The sequence below is a fragment of the Somniosus microcephalus genome, unplaced genomic scaffold (genome assembly GCF_052327205.1).
Source record: "Somniosus microcephalus isolate GS21.2 unplaced genomic scaffold, FLI_Smic_1.0 unresolved_chr4, whole genome shotgun sequence".
Taxonomy (NCBI): Eukaryota; Metazoa; Chordata; class Chondrichthyes; order Squaliformes; family Somniosidae; genus Somniosus; species Somniosus microcephalus.
This window is the reverse complement of record NW_028225182.1, coordinates 28929449-28942719: the sequence shown is the minus strand read 5'-3', so window position 1 is coordinate 28942719 and position 13271 is coordinate 28929449. Positions and strand designations below refer to the sequence as shown.

The window sequence follows — 13271 nt, the reverse complement described above, 5'->3', positions numbered from 1 at the left end:
ATCCTGGATTCACGTCTACGGCCACAGAAACGCCTATCTGTTCCCCTTACTATAGAATCCCCTACCACTACTGTCTGATGAGCTAGCTTTATGGGTTATTGAATGTGTACACTTTGCAACTCATTGTGGTGCCAGGGCAGTGGGTGATTTGTTTCTAAGTACTTGGTGGCATCCAAGGCTTCAAGCAATAGCACAGAACATTAGCGATCGATGCCTGATTTGTCAACAACACAACCCTGGAAAGGGAGTGCCTTGCGAATGGGGAAAAACCCCTTTACCTGAGGGTCCCTTTGAGACCCTGCAAATGGACTACATTGAGTTGGAAAGATGTCAGTGTTACAAATACGTACTTGTCATTGTAGATGTATTTAGTAAATGGATCGAGGCATATCCAACCACAGACAATAAAGCCTCTACTGTTGTTAAGGTATTGCTGAGAGAGATCATACCTCGGTATGGTATTCCAACTCGGTTAAGTTCTGACAACGGTCCTCACTTCACTGCCGAAGTGAACAAGGAACTTTGTACCCAGTTGAACATTCATCAGCAATTGCATTGTGCTTATCGACCACAGGCTGCAGGACTTGTCGAAAGAACCAATCAGACTCTGAAGAACAAACTTGCTAAACTGGTAGCCGAAACCGGCTGCACTTGGTTGAAATTGCTTCCTGTGGCTCTCTTTCAGATCCGCACCACACCAGCGGGTAAAGCACGACTTACACCTGCTGAGATTGGGCCAGAAATTCGTGAACGGGGCTTGCCGCGCGTGCAAGCCCCGTATATGCACTTACCCTGCGCTCCTGCCGATCAGCTCCAGGGACGCCTGGAATTGGTGTTTCAAACAGAAGAATCCCGGGCGGCGTATGACGTCACGCCGCCCAGGAGTGCAGCCAGCGCGAAGCCTGGAGCGTGCAGTGCAAGTGAGACACGCCCCTTAAGGTCTCATTGTAGCAGGACACGCCCCCAATGTTTCTGTCAAGCTGCTAAGCATTTTTACATGCAAAGCAGCAGTTTAAATAGGTTTTTGGAAGTTTTTTGAAGATTTTGGTAACTTTTATAAACTTTTAAAAATGTTTACATTATTTTGAAGAATCTGAAGTAGTTTTAAACAGATTAAAGCAATTTAAAGACTTTTAAAAGCCCTAAAAGAATTTTTTTAATTCCATTTATTTATTTAGCAATGTCGTCGTCATACGTGTCTTCACACTGTTCCCTTTGGGGAACTGTATGAAGTGGTGGAAGGATTTATGGCCATGATTAACACTCATTCCGTGACCGTAACCATCTTTGAACCAGCCATTAGGGCGGTTAGTCCTATGGCGGGAGGGTTTTACGGGCTCCCACAAGCTATACAAGGAGGGGGGGCCACCCACACCCACGGACGCAAATATCCCACTGGATGTCAACCCAGAATTTAGAGCCCGAGCTCCGACTCCACTTGCCGGGACTGTCTGGAGCGGGGTTCGAAACCCTACCCTGATCTGGCCCAGCGGCGGGGATCCTACCGCTATGCCAAAGGCCCAATCCGATTAGCAACGTGAAATGGCTGGAATGAGCACACTTCACGGCATTAAAAGAACTCACAATTGAACTCAGCAATCTCCTCAAGGAGGTGGAGGCGCAGCGCCTGCTCATCATTGGTAATGAGAAGTCAAAGGCGCCGCAAAAAGGGCAGATGATAGCTTGGTCTTTCAAGTGGCAGCATAGGGCTCCAGTCACGGGGAGGGAAAAGGCGCAGGAAACGTATGGGTGTCACCTTTTGTGCGGAGTGGGCCTTTTGCGTAGCAGTAAGCATCCCCGCCGCTGGGCTAGAAGGAGTAGGGTTTCGAACCCCGCTCCAGACAGTCCCGGCAAGTGGAGTCGGAGCTCCAACTATAAATTCTGGGTGGACATCCAGCGGGATACTTGCGTCCGTGGGTGTGGGTGGCCCCCCCCCCCCCTCAGATGGGTTGTAGGAGCCCGTAAAACCCTCACGCCATAGGACTAACCACCCCAATGGCTGGTTCAAAGATGGTTACGGTCACGGAATGAGCGTTAATCACGGCCATAAATCCTTCCACCACTTCATACAGTTCCCGAAAGGGAACAGTGTGAGGATACATACGACGATGACCTCTTGCGCAATGCACCTCCTTGGACCCTCAGTCGCAGATGCGAGGGGGCAAATCGTGCAATTGTTAAATTTTTCATTTTATTGACATGTGAAATGTTGGACCAGTAATTCCCTTCCAAATGCGCGAGTACGGTCGGGGTACTTACGCGTCTGGCCGGAGGAAATGCCGGTTTTCAGCATGCAGTGCATGTGGGGAAAACCGGCATTTCCTGTCCTCTGAATGAAGGGGTTCAGAGGCAGAACGCGTGCGACTGCACAGGCAGCGCGTGCGCAGTAAAATTCGCCGCTTTCATTCATGCTTTCAGTGAGGTCATAGAGTCATAGAGTTTTACAGCACAGAAAGAGGCCCTTCGGCCCATCGTGTCTGCGCCGCCCATCCATCCCTGTCCAGTCTAATCCTATTTTCCAGCATTTGGTCCATAGCCTTGTATGCATTGGCATTCCAAGTGCTCATCCAAATGCTTCTTGAATGTTGTGAGGGTTCCTGCCTCTACCACCCTTTCAGGCATTGAGTTCCACATTCCAACCACCCTCTGGGTGAAAAAGTTCCTCCTCAAATCCCCTCTAAATCTCCTGCCCCTTACCCTGAATCTATGCCCCCTTGTTATTGACCCCCCTACTAAGGGGAAAAGTTCCTCTCTGTCTACCCTATCTATGCCCCTCATCATTTTGTACACCTCAATCAGGTCCCCCCTCAGCCTTCTTTGCTCCAAGGAAAACAACCCCAGCCTGTTTAGTCTTTCTTCATAGCTGAGGCGCTCCATCCCAGGTAACATCCTGGTGAATCTTCTCTGCACCCTCTCCAAAGCACTCACATCCTTCCTATAGTGAGGCGACCAGAACTGCACACAGTACTCCAGCTGTGGCCTCACCAGCGTTTTGTACAGCTCCATCATAACCTCCCTGCTCTTATATTCTATGCCTCGGCTAATGAAGGCAAGTATCCCATATGCCTTTTTAACCACCTTATCTACCTGTTCCGCTGCCTTCAGGGATCTATGTACATGTACACCAAGGTCCCTCTGACCCTCTGTACTTCCTAGGGTCCGACCACTCATTGTGTATTCCCTTGCCTTATTTGTCCGTCCAAAATGCATCACCTCGCACTTTTCAGGGTTAAATTCCATTTGCCACTTTTCCGCCCATCTGACCAACCCGTTTATATCGTCCTGTAGCCTGAGGCTTTCCTCCTCGCAATTGACCACCCCACCAATTTTCATGTCATCTGCGAACTTGCTGATCATACCTTTTACATTCTCATCCAAATCATTTATGTCGATCACAAACAACAAGGGACCCAGCACCGATCCCTGAGGTACCCCACTGGACACAGGCTTCCAGTCACAAAAGCAACCTTCGACCATCACCCTCTGCCTCCTGCCACTCAGCCAGTTTAGGATCCAACGCGCCAAGGCACCCTGGATCCCATGGGCTCTTACCTTCTTGACCAGTCTCCTATGCGGGACTTTGTCAAAGGCTTTACTGAAGTCCATGTAAACCACATCCACAGCATTTCCCTCATCCACCCCCCTAGTCACCCCCTCGCAAAATTCAATCAGATTTGTCAGACATGATTTACCCTTGACAAAGCCATGCTGACTATCCCCGATTAATCCTTGCCTCTCCAAGTGGAGACTAATTTTGTCCCTCAGAATTTTTTCCAATAATTTCCCTACCACAGATGTTAGGCTCACTGGCCTGTAATTCCCTGGTTTTTTGTGTAAGTCATTACAACTTTCACATGAAAAAAGCATGGGTACAGTTGCTGCAGAGGCTGCGGAGGAAGATATTTTTTTATCGTGGAGCTTCTGAAAGTATGTATGTCTGTATATATTCCTTTGCGTGTTATGTATATATTCCTTTACTTATGTGTATGAATGTATTATTTAATTATGACTTTCAGAGAAAGTAACTTATTGGAAAATCATAATTAAAAACATACATTCATACACATTAGTAAAGGAATATAAAACATACATACATATACGTAAAGGAATATATGTGGACATACATACATAACTCATTCTCACATTCCATTCACACAGCCACAATTGCTCCTTCTACCTACTGTTCTGAAAACCCGTTTAAAAAAAAAAATTTAAACTTTAAAACTTACTTAAAATAACTTCCCTCCCTTTCCCAAACAAAAATATTGCATTTCAGAAGCTCCACGATAAAATATATCTTCCTCCGCAGCCTTGGAACAACTTTACACCTGCTTTTTTCAAGTGTAACTTGTAAGGACTTACCCTCACTGAATCCATGAATGAAATCTACAAAGTTCACTGCGCAAGCGCTGCCTGTGCAGTCGCACGCGCTGTGCCTAGACCTCGGGTCTGGAAATGCCGGCGTTCCCCGCATGCGCTGTGCATGCTGAACGCCGGCATTTCCAACGGCCAGATGCGTGAGTACCCCGACCGTACTCACGCCTTTGGCCACGAATTTCTGGCCCATTATCTATGGTAGACCACTCAAGACTCCCTGGAACCAAAATGCTCCTACAACGGTGCATTTTCACCATATGACTGAAGAAATGACGACCTATGTCTTGGCTCTTACTAAGGTTTTGCGAGGGCTGCATTCACAGGTCCGTGCTGCATATGGTGAACTTCCTGACTTATCTGGTTCTCTAAAAATTGAACCAGGTTCGTATGTGATGGTTAAGAACTGGACTCGTAAAAGTCTAGATCCAAGGTGGGAAGGTCCATATCAGGTCTTACTAACAACCCCGACTGCAGCTAAGGTCGAGGGAAGAAGCGCATGGGTGCATTTCCACCACTGTAAATTGATTGGAGAAACCAATCAAAAGGGGGGGAGATAATCAGTAGTAAATCAGTACAGTATATAGTAGATTTTAGAGATAATCAGTAGTAAATCAGTACAGTATATAGTAGATTTTACGAACAATCATTAATTTTATTTTGATTGATCAGCCACTGATAGGAGACTACAGAACTCGTGCTCGGCCTTGATAGAGGTGACTGCAGCTTTTACGAGGTCTGGTGTTGTGTTTGGATTGTTCTGGCCTGCTGAAATCCTACTCTTATTATACGATTTTAATTTTTAATTTTAAGTTTTAATATTTTAAGTTTTAATTTTGATTGTGTGTAAGCCTTTTATTTCACAGATTAACAACCGCTAGGGGACCATCTGCTTAGCATCAAGTTTCGGAGCCGGGAGAAAACAGCATCCCAGGCGGGTCGGAGCCGAGTGCTACAAAGAAGAAAACACCACCACAGGCGGAGCACCCACTGAAGACTGAAACCATGAAGTTGCTGCTCGTTGTTATTGGACTTTTTGGACTATTGTGCCTGACTCAAGGCGATACAGACAAATCACGGAAGAAACGTGAATTACTTACCAACACCTTTCTGCACATGTCATATGAATACGCCAAAAGAAGCTATAGCAGACATGAGTGCCGAAATGATAGCCATTAGAACAGTAACCCTCCAGAATCGAATGGCCTTAGATTACCTCCTTGCAGCACAAGGAGGAACCTGTCCCTTGATAGGAAGTGAGTGCTGTACTTATATCCCTGATAGCTCGGAAAACATAACCAACATTGTCAAACATATCCGGGATGCAGTAAGTCAGTATAAGAAACCTAAGCCAGGGGATGACTGGTTTGATTGGATCATTGGAGGATGGCTAGGATCAATGGGACAAACTCTGCTACATGGGCTAGTGGTGGTACTTGCCGTAATTATGTGCATTTTTCTAGTTTTCACGCTGATTAAGTGCTGCTGCAATAGATTAGGAGCAACTGTAATTCCAAGTCAATTGGTACAAAGGAAACCATCAGAAGAAGAAATTAAATTTGAGAAGGAATTAATGGAGGAGGAGTATAATAGACTCAATAAGATAGAGATGGACCAGTAGGATGAAGCCCAGAATCACTGGGTACCTTAGATGGTTATCATGGAATGATAAAAGGGGGGAATGAGGATATAGAATGCAAAATATGGTAACAACTCGCTTCGCATAGCCAAGGACCCTGTCAATCTAAAATGGAGGATCCTGTCAGCATAAAATGGTGGTGAAATCGACATCGCTGAGTCACTTGCATACTGTAAGAAATGATCATGTTAACTCAAGAAACTGTGAAGGCAGCAGGAAGTAAAATAAAAGAAGCTAAACTGATCTGTGGCTGCTAATATGGCTGGCACCCACGATGTCACACCTTGCTGGTGGAAACAGTGTAGGGCAGAGTGCAGAGGTTATACAGACAATAGGCGATCAGAAAACACATTACCATGATTGCAAATGCATTACCATACTGATTAGGTGATCATGAAACCATTACCAGGATATTTACTTAACTATAAACCATTCAGTGAAATGTGACTTCTTTGTTTCATACTGCCAGGCCAGGAAATCAAATTAAATGTATACGTGTACAGCTCGGGATTGGTGCAGACTGTACAATGTGTTAATGTCTTCTCAAATGCAAGTATAATAATGTGGCACACTGTATGAAAGATTGCTTGCTCTGGTTTAACCTGTCGGACTCTTCTGGAGTCAGGACTGTGCTGTATCAGAGTAAGTCTCCCGGGATGACGGAATAAAAACTGTTGAACTCAACCAGTATTCGACTCAGTGTTTGTACTGAACCAGATTGAGGACCAAAAGAATCCGTTTCAACAATAGCAGTAGTAGTTAGCGCAAGAGAGTCGGCCGCCCTGACGGCAATAGTAAATATGGCCGTCACCGGACGAGCAAACACCCTACTTAACGCAGCCAGACAAAGCATCGGGGCCACGGCGCATCGGGCTCAGTTCGCCGGTTCCAGTCCAGCTGGAGATTTGCGTTTTTTAATCCAAGCACCTTACGGAGAGGGAGGAGGGAGAGCGAGTGAAAGCAAGATCCCAACATACAGGAGAGAGAGAGAGAAAGCGGAGAGAGCCCTTCTTCCAGTCCTAGCCATGTCTGCGTTCGCCTGCCGCGATTACTTCGCCGCCGAGTGCTTGATGTCCATTTCCAGCGAGGCGGTGTGGCGCGCCGAACATGCGCAGGAGATCGGCATCTTCCCGCAGCGCATCAGCCAGGGCTCGAGCGGCAGCTACTTCATCCCCGAGCCCGGCGGGAAAATTATCGGTGTTTTTAAAACTAAAAATGAGGAACCGTATGGTCAGCTGAACCCTAAATGGACCAAGTGGCTGCAGAAGCTCTGCTGTCCGTGCTGCTTTGGCAGAGACTGTCTTGTCCTCAATCAGGGCTATCTGTCGGAAGCTGGGGCCAGGCTGGTGTACCAGAAACTGGGGCTTAACATAGTACCGAAGACTAAGGTGGTGTATTTAGCAAGCGAGACTTTTAACTACAGTGTAATCGACCGAGGGAAATCTCGGGGAAGAAACTGGCTCTCGAGAAAGTGCCGAAAGTTGAGCAGCAGAGGGCTGAGACACAGGAACTACCCTTACACAATCCCGAAATGGTCCTTTACATGGATGGGTCATCCTTTGTGGAAAAAGGAACCCGATTGGCAGGGTGGGCGGTTACAACAGAATTCGCAGTAGTACGAGCAGGAAGTATGGGAGGAGGGGCCTCAGCACAACAGGCAGAACTAGTCGCCCTCACCCAAGCCTGTCTCTATGCTCGAGACAAGACGGCCAATATATATACCGATTCTAGATATGCTTTTGGCATCGTTCATGACTTTGGACAACTATGGAAACAAAGAGGTTCTCTGACAGCTGCAGGTTAAACAACGGCTCACTAAGTATCACTCTGAAGGAGTGCCATGGCCTCATGCCCTACCCCTTGTCCTATGTAGTATTCGAGCCACCCCGAATAGGACCACTGGACTCAGCCCCTATGAGGTCGTTACTGGTAGACCAATGTCGCTACCCGGAACAATAGATCTACGTAGGGCTGACATTCATCTTCTAAGTGACACAGTACTAAAGTATTGCAAAGATCTAACAGATGCTGTCAGTTTTGCTTCCCAACAGGTCAGCGCAGCTTGGCAAGAACCCCCACCGGGAGGACACAGTTTAGTCCCCGGGCTACAAGTTTGGGTAAAGAAAATAAAGCCAGCCCCCCTGGAAGACAAGTGGGAAGGTCCGTATGTCATCCTGTTGACCACAGGAGCAGCCGTGAAAGTACAAGGAAAGAAAGCTTGGATACACGCGTCACACGTGAAAAGGGATACGACAGGAGCCCCAACAGAAGAATAAATTGGACTTATTGTCATAGAGTCATAGAGTAATACAGCACGGATAGAGGCCCTTCGGCCCATCGTGTCCGCGCCGGCCATCAAGCCCTGCCTAATCTAATCCCATATTCCAGCATTTGGCCCGTAGCCTTGTATGCTATGGCATTTCAAGTGCACATCCAAATGCTTCTTAAATGTTGTGAGGGTTTCTGCCTCCACAACCCTTTCAGGGAGTGAGTTCCAGACTCCAACCACCCTCTGGGTGAAAAAGTTCTTTCTCAAATCCCCTCTAAACCTCCCGCCCTTTACCTAGAATCTATGCCCCCTAGTTATTGACCCCTCTACTAAGGGAAAAAGCTCCTCAGCATCCATCCTATCTATGCCCCTCATAATTTTGTACACCTCAATCATGTCCCCCCTCAGCCTCCTCTGCTCCAAGGAAAACAAACCCAATCTGCCCAGTCTCTCTTCATAGCTGAAGCGCTCCAGCCCTGGTAACATCCTGGTGAACCTCCTCTGCACCCTCTCTAACGCGATCACATCCTTCCTGTCGTGTGGCAACCAGAACTGCACACAGTATTCCAGCTGTGGCCTAACCGGTGTTTTATACAGCTCCATCATAACCTCCTTGCTCTTATATTGTTGATTGGCTATGATAAATTGACCCTTAGTGTTAGGGGGATTAAATACGTGGGGTTACGGGGATAGTGTGGAATGTGTGTTGGTGTAGGGGTTACGGGGATCGGGTGGGATATGTGGCGGTGCAGGCTCGATGGGCCGAAATGGCCTCTATCTGCACTGTGGGGTTTCTGTGATTCTGTGATATTCAATGCCTCGGCTAATGAAGGCAAGTATCCCATATGCCTTTTTTACCACCTTATCCACCTGTTCCGCCGCCTTCAGGGATCTGTGTACTTGCACACCCAGATCCCTCTGACCCTCCGTCTTGCCTAGGGTCTTTCCATTCATTGTGTATTCCTTTGCCTTGTTAGTCCCCCCAAAGTGCATCACCTCGCACTTTTCCGGGTTAAATTCCATTTGCCACTGTTCCGCCCATCTGACCAACCCATCTATATCGTCCTGCAGACTGAGGCTACCCTCCTCGCTATTTACCACCCTACCAATTTTTGTATCATCCGCGAACTTACTGATCATACCCTTTACATTCACATCCAAGTCATTAATGTAGACCACAAACAGCAAGGGACCCAGCACCGATCCCTGTGGTACCCCACTGGCCACAGGCTTCCAGTCACAAAAACAACCTTCGACCATCACCCTCTGCCTTCTGCCACTAAGCCAGTTTTCTATCCAATGTGCCAAGGCACCCTGGATTCCATGGGCTCTTACCTTCGTGACCAGTCTCCTGTGCGGGACTTTATCGAAGGCCTTACTGAAATCCATGTATACCACATCCACTGCGTTACCCTCATCCACACACCTAGTCACCCCCTCAAAAAATTCAATCAAATTAGTCAGACATGATCTTCCCTTGACAAAGCCATGTTGACTATCCCTGATTAATCCTTGCCTCTCCAAGTGGAGACGAATTTTGTCCCTCAGGATTTTTTCCAATAATTTTCCTACCACTGATGTTAGGCTCACTGGCCTGTAGTTCCCCGGTTTTTCCCTACTACCCTTCTTGAATAATGGTACTACATTAGCGGTTCTCCAGTCCTCTGGCACATCCCCTGTGGCCAGAGAGGTCCTGAATATATGTGTTAGATCCCCCGCAATCTCCTCCTTTGCCTCACACAGCAGCCTGGGATACATTTCATCCGGGCCTGGGGATTTATCCATTTTTAGGCCAGCTAAAACCGCCAATACCTCCTCCCTCTCGATGTTAATATGTTTGAGCATATCACAGTCCCCCCGCCCTATTTCTATGTCTACATCGTCCTTCTCCATAGTGAAAACAGATGCAAAAAATTCATTTAGAACCCCTCCTACATCTTCCGGCTCCACACACAGATTGCCACTTTTGTCCCTAATGGGCCCTATTTTTTCCCTAGTTATCCTCTTACCCTTAATATACTTATAAAACATCTTCGGATTTTCCTTTATTTTGCTCGCCAGTGTTATTTCATGGCCCCTCCTTGATCTCCTAATTTCTTTTTTAAGTATCCCCCTGCACTTTTTGTACTCCTCTAGGGCTTCCTCCGTCTTTAGCCTTTTGTATCTACCAAAAGCCCTCCTTTTTTTCCTAATCCATTCTCGTATATCCCCTGACATCCAAGGTTCCCTGTGGTTTTTGGAACCACCCTTGACCTTTACGGGAACATGTTGCCATTGTATGATCTCAATCTCCCTTCTGAAAGCCTCCCATTGCTCCGATGCGGATTTTCCTACAAGTAGCTGATCCCAGTCCATTTTGGCCAGATCCTGCCTTATCCTATTAAAATCGGCCTTCCCCCAATTTAGAACCTTTATTTCCGGCCCATCCCTGTCCTTTTCCATGACCACCTTAAATCTTACCATATTATGGTCACTGTCACCAAAGTGCTCACCTACTAGCACTTTTTCCACTTGGCCGGCCACATTCCCTAGAATTAGGTCCAGTACCGCCCCCTCTCTTGTAGGACTTTCTACATGCTGGCTCAAAAAGCTCTCCTGGATGCACTTTAAGAATTCTACACCCTCTGAGCCTTTCACACTCTGACTATCCCATGTACCATGATTCCCATCAACATATTGCTGGCCATCTCCTTTACCCCTTTTCTAACATGGGTAGGAGGTACAGAGAATAACTTATTTTATCAGACCCACCTACAGATACACGGAGACCGGAGTGTATGCTACCCCCTGGCCACATCAGTGGAATCCTGGTTTGCAGCCACACCAGGTTGGCAACCCCTCCCACTATATACCGCCGACACAATGAAACAGACATGCGAGGGCCAGACGGGTCGATATAGCCAGGGCATTCGAGGGTGATGCGTGCAGCTAATAAGCTCAACAGACCCCGGTTGCCGAGGGCTCGTGGGTGAGAATTGTACAACGTCAGGTAGCTATCCCCTGTGTTTTACGGGTAAGGGATGGGGATGCGTATATGCCCTTGTCCCCCAGGACAATACCTGCATACAGCAACAATGTGCCCGACACCACTGTCAGGTACACAGGGGCCAGCTGACCTGTACATGCGAGGAACAAGGTGCTTTAATGTCACAGCAGGAAGACAATTCATTTGTGGTCAGTGTAACGGGACCCATGTATCATCCGGTAAATGGATCTTCCCATTTGATACATTCCAGCTGTCCGGGTCTGGGGGAAACTCAAATGACCCCCTTAACTATTATTATACACAGTTTGCGAAGGTTGATAACCGGGAGGTCAAATGTTACCGAGCGAAGCACGGGTTTGCGTTCCTCCTCAATGGAACGTATACAACAGCGACGCCAAAACTCCCCTCTCTCTTCGCAGTAGGAGTAATCGCCCCCGTAGCTGTTCCCTGCCCCACCAGTACACCATCCAGACGGAAACGCCGGGCAGTCTCCGAGGACTTCTGTGCTGATTGGCGAGATCCGACCACACTGGGTAGCTCAGTAGGGTGGGGTATTCTATCGGCCATATCATTGGGAGGGGGCGCAGGAGTGATAGCAGCCAAGAATAGGAATTATCTAATGTGCGGAATCACCCTCCTGGGCAATAGCACCATTAAAGCATTAACCGCCATAAATAAGCAAATGGCAACCCTACGTCTTTTTAGCATGCAAAACCGATATGCTTTGGACTACCTCTTGGCACAAGAGGGAGGTGTGTGTATGATTATAGGAGACAAATGCATTACAAACGTCAATAGTGAGAGACAAAATATCCAAGACGCTATAGACAAGATTAAAAATCAACTGGCCGACTTCATTGAAGCCGGAGAGGGTGAAGGATGGTTTACATGGCTGAAAACATTGGGACAGAAATTACTGTATGGTTTGATTGTTATAAGTGGTGTAATTTTGGGAATTATTATTGTTGTAAATAGTATCAAATGTTGTATAAGTCATGCAGGAGCTACTATACCCCCTCGCCTCTCCCGAATATGGGTAGAAGTAGACACAGCAAAGCAGGGGGAACCCCCAGAGGAAGCCTGTTCGGTCCTACAGTTATCTGTAAATTTGAAATTAAAACCCTTTTGGTTGTGTTCATGGCCAGAACACAAACAAAACGGAGACACAGGGTGTGTTTTTGATAAAGTGCACTATCAAGAGTATACCTTGTATATAATGATTCTTGTAGATTGTATAAAGAATCAAAGGGAGGGATGTGGAAACGTGAATAAAATGGACAATGAATTGGCTTACAAAAATGGTTTGGATGTGGAAATGGGAATAAAATGGGCAATGAATTGGCTTACAAAATGGCTTCACACAAGGAAAGTCTAGATTAGATTAAAAAGCAGCCCCAGCTTTGCAAAGTGCAAAAGCTAGCAGCACAGAGAGAATCTGCCTCAGCCTGAGGCCAAGTGTTAACGAAGTGCTAACGACCAGATCAGGGCCACTGAAAAAGCCTAACTGCTGACTAGAGAATGACTGACTAGCCATTGTTCAGTGCCCACAGCAGTGAGGCAAGTCAGGACTTGCCTGCCAGACTGAAGACCAGATCATGGTCAAACCGAAAGGGCTTGAGTGACCCCTTATTGGAGAACGCTTGTTGCCAGGGAAGTGATGTAAGGAAACACTTGTTGCCAGGGAAGTGATGTAGTGACCCTTGTCCAACGGTATAATAGGGGCTTCCCCACAGGTATTCTCTCTCTTAGCCAGAAGGCGTGTGGAACATCAAGAGGGTCAGACATCTCCCGGGGACATAAATGCTGGCACCACGTGTCTAACCCGGGGTGACCCTCGGGACACGAATGTACTGTCGATATGCTGTATGACCACTCCGAACAGTAATGAATAAAATGATGTTGTTTTAACTCTCCGAACCCTCGAGCCTGGAATTCTTCGTACTACGGAACTCAAGAAGAGGACCAGAAAAACCCGGTTCTTACAGTGCTAACTGTAATTATAA

General features: G+C 47.1%; 2 protein-coding genes and 1 pseudogene across 3 annotated transcripts in view; 2 read left to right on the top strand and 1 right to left on the bottom strand.

The window, feature by feature from the left end:
• LOC147090077 (uncharacterized) overlaps positions 1–13271 on the top strand; it is a 305953-nt gene that overhangs the window by 188625 nt on the left and 104057 nt on the right. The gene's annotated exons all lie outside the window — the stretch shown is intronic.
• Positions 1–13271, bottom strand: part of LOC147090079 (uncharacterized) — a 142670-nt gene that overhangs the window by 114553 nt on the left and 14846 nt on the right. The gene's annotated exons all lie outside the window — the stretch shown is intronic.
• On the top strand, positions 11227–13181 carry LOC147090080 (uncharacterized; annotated as a pseudogene).